The sequence below is a fragment of the Bubalus bubalis genome, chromosome 9 (genome assembly GCF_019923935.1).
Source record: "Bubalus bubalis isolate 160015118507 breed Murrah chromosome 9, NDDB_SH_1, whole genome shotgun sequence".
NCBI classification, from domain to species: domain Eukaryota; kingdom Metazoa; phylum Chordata; class Mammalia; order Artiodactyla; family Bovidae; genus Bubalus; species Bubalus bubalis.
Genome location: NC_059165.1, coordinates 55,299,882 through 55,304,095, shown reverse-complemented (window position 1 = coordinate 55,304,095; position 4,214 = coordinate 55,299,882).

The following is a 4,214-nucleotide window of genomic DNA, read 5'->3' as shown; positions in this document are numbered from 1 at the left end:
TGTTCTTGCCTGGAGAATCCCAGGGACAGGGGAGCCTGGTGGGCTTCGTCTATGGGGTCGCACAGAGTCGGACACGACTGAAGCAACTTAGCAGCGGCAGCAGCAGCAGGGGACTAGGGATACTTTTACAAACTGCCACAGTATTAGACCTTTGCTTCCTATGTAAGTAGCCGTCACACTTGATTTGACCTTCCTGATTCTTTGAAGATAACCCTACAAAGCTCTCAGTAATGCTCATTTGCCCAAGCAACTCTTCATAAGCATCCAAAGCAAGTCGGTGGCATAGAGAGGAGTCTGTCATTTTAAAGAGGTAGCCAACTTTGTCTTAATTCATGCTTTCTTGTACTATTGAAAGTCAGCAGTATTTCTTTTTAAACTTTTATTTATTCACTTTTGGCTGTACTGGGTCTTCATTGCTGTGTGGGCTTTTCTCCAGTTGCAGAGAGCAGGGGCTATTCTCTAGTTGTGGTACTTGCAATTCTGATTGCAGTGACTTCTCTTGTTGCAGAGCACTGGCTTTAGTGCACGCAGGCTTCAGTAGTTGCGGGTCTGGGACTCTACAGCACAGGCATAATAGCTGTGGTACACGGGTTCAGCTGCTCTGCAGCACACGGGATCTTTCCAGATCAGGGATCAAACCCATCTCTCCTGCCTTGGCAGGTGGATTCTCCACCACTGAGCCACCAGGGAAGCCCAACAATTGTTAATTTTTTTGCCTTATAACTATGTTTGTTTCTGGGGACTGATGATTACCAGGTAGGCTTCCTTTTTAAGACATTCCTGTTTCAGATGTTTCAAAATTATCTTTGATCTTACTCAGACCTCAGCAGCTACATGTGGAATTCTTTACTGGCTTCTCATCCAATCTTTTCTTTCATCTCTGATTTGGCTTCAGGATTATGCTTGCATTTTTTTTCAGAGGAATTATTTTTAAGTGACAGCATTGAATAGAAGTGAGTGAATGCTCTTATGTAATGGTCCCGAGGATGCGCCTACAAAGAGGAGAGTTGAGGCAACTACTTAGGTCATCCAGGCTCCTAAACACTTTCTATTTTGCATTGGCATGACCCTAAATGTTTTATGTTCTCTGTCCATGGTGACATACACTGTTTGAAACCCCTCAGTATGTCTTTTCACAAACCTATCCAGGAACTTCTTCTCAAATACAAGGGCATCAGGATAGAACAAAAACCAATACCATGCCAGACCAAAAGTCCAGTTATCCATAGTTTCTGCTTCCAGATTTCTAATTCATATTCTTTACCACAAGGATCTCTAAAAACTATAGATCTGATCTTGAAATGTCTCAGCTCAAAATCCTCAATGGTTTCAACTGCTTGTGTTTGGAAGAAAATATAAATTGTTACCTCTTGGTAGGAAATTATAGGGTGACTATAAAATTCATTGTCCAAAATGGGACATCTTGAGAGTAAAGGGAGTGCTATGAATAATTATATTTGTGCAACCGGCACAAACTCAGACTATTCTGAACAGGAGCAGATGGTTACCCTCACTAAAAGCTGTCTGCAAACTCACCCTCCATCCCCCTCAGTCACTCTGCTCCAATCACACTGGTCTCTTTCATGTCCTTAAATGTGCTAAGCTTCCCCCGTTATGGTCCTTAGTTATGCTATCCACTTTATCTAAAACACCTTTCACCTAGCTCCTTGCATCCCTGGCTCCTCATCCATTAGGTCTCAGGTTAAACACCATCACCTATCTCTGATCATTCTCTTTTGTGATAAACCTCACACCTCTATGCTATATCCCAGGATTCTGTATTTTTCTTTCAACACTGATTATAGTCATAAATCCTATTTTTCTGTACCTCTTCCAAGTTCTCAGTGAACAAGCTCTCTGTGCTAGTCAGTCTATACGGAGTCCATATCTTCTGTTGTTCATTTACCCAGTAAGACTGTGTGACACTCTGCTTGTCCCAATTCCAAACTCCTGGAAGAGGGTACTGACTGTCCCAGCTTGGTTCAGGTGACCTGCTCTAGTACAGTCAAGTATTATTAAGGGAGTGGGTCAAGGTATGCATTATCTATGCCCAAAGCCCACATTTTTGGATAGGGACAGTTAAAGGGGTGTGGACAAAGGTGTGTAGTTTAAAAAGTACCTAAACACATCTCCAGATGGTTTTCTTTCCTCTCTGTGTCTGTGGTTTCCTAGGGTAGGATTCTGATATATTCCCACTTCTTTGCTCTTTTAATTTCTGACAACATCTAGTTACATATTATATTCAGCTCTTTTGAATAGAGAGATTTGGAATTGTTTTCTCACTAATTTGTCCAGTTTTACTGAATTGAGTGGTTGTTTTTGGCATCCTGTAAATAACAAACTCTGATTGAAACTAATGAATCATTTATTTGATGAAAACATGTGTCCCATACCAATATTCTGAACTTGACCCTTGACATCAGGCCAAGGGATTTATTCTGACATTAGCTGCTTTTCTTTGGAAATTAGAGGGTTTATTCATTTTTGGTTGTATGTGTTTATTTTGTTTGCATTGCAGATTAAAATCAGATGCATATTATGATTCTACTGATTTAGTAGTTCAATAAAACAATTTTCTCCCCTTTGGCACAAAAACCTAATTAAACATGCACCCTCTACTCTGAGTTAGGAGGCTCAAGTATAGACTGAGTCCTGTTACTAGCTAATGAAGTGGTAGTGGGAAAGCCCTTTAGCCTGTCAAATTGGCCTTCTCCATGAAATGAAATAATTGATTAAAGTTGTTTCTGAGTTGCCTTCAGCCCTAAAATTCTGAGATACTATAACTTCCTGAAAAGGAGTGATATTATCTTTTGGTTACCAATTAGTTCTTGAAAAGCCTCTGGACAATAAAATACTTCTAAGATAGATTCTTTAGGGAAAGTTTTGGGGGAGAAAAATGTTGTTATGTTTCAAAGAATTAAACATCATAAGAGGACTTACTCAGGTCCTAAAGTCCATGAGTCTTTCCAAATTGGTTTTCTCTCTAGCAAGAATTCTGCACAGCTTTGCTGCAGGTTGTGAAAGAAAGACAGAGAGGTAAAGTGGCTGAAATGGCTGCTGACTGGATTCCTGTTCGGAACACTCAATTAGAGGGCAGCGCCAAGATGTGGACCAAAGTAAGAGTCATTATGCTTTATAGCAGATTAATAAGAGTGAAGTAGAGACAGTTTTCTGCTCTGCAGAAGTGCCACTTACAGTCATATAACATATGGCTCAACACAGAATAAGGGAAATTAAAATGGGCATTGAATGACAAAGGCCAGAAACTGCCACTGATGTCATCTGAGGGGACTGAGGGACACTCTGACCTGCTTCCTTCCCTGCTTGCCATTTCCTCTAATGAGAGTGAGGACCCTTTGCCAGTTGCTGAGTGACTTCCCTGTGAACCTCTCAAAGAAGGTTCACAGCATCTGCTCAGCACACAATCAATGACATGAGCAATATTGCTCCTGGCATAGTCCCTCCCAAGAGGGACATGACTACACAGTGCTTCTTTCTGAAGACTTTTGATAGCACTTAGCAATTCACAGATGTCTAATAAATACAGCTTGGTGAAATAATAGTTATTAGGACACCTGCTGGCAACTTAGCTCATGTGCTTTTAGACATCCAGATCTTCTGAGTGTATTTTACATATTGTTTTGGTTGTCTTTAGTTTTCAGTGATCTCTATGAATGGAAGGAAGTGGTTAATTTAAAACAGCAGGTTTTTCAAGAATAATCTTGGCACTGGTGCAAATTTTGATAGAGATTTTAACAAGGCTATGCTTGATACTCTTATCAATTCAGATCAAGACTTACCACAACAAAAAGAGAAACGTGAAAAATAGAACATTTATTATTGCCCCTGACAGTCTCCCAAATCAGAACTCTTTCATCCTTTAAGTTCATTGCTGAGAATATAGAGAATCACATTGTAGAGAGGCAAAGTGCAGGTCTAAAGCATGACTCGCTTATCGGTATCAGAGTCTCTGTACTTTTGTATCTTGTTCAGTTCAACAAAATATTTATTGAATGCTTACTGTCTGTGAAGCCTGGCATGTAAAGGGACATACCTTGTTTTCACAGAGCTGGCAACCCACTGAAGGACACATGCACCCCTGAAAATAACTAAAATGCACCATGATGAAGTGACACAGAACTTCAGAGCAGAGACGAGAGTGCAAGGCAGGGAAGTCAAGGAGAGTTAGAGTGGATGCTACATTTGAGCTGAGT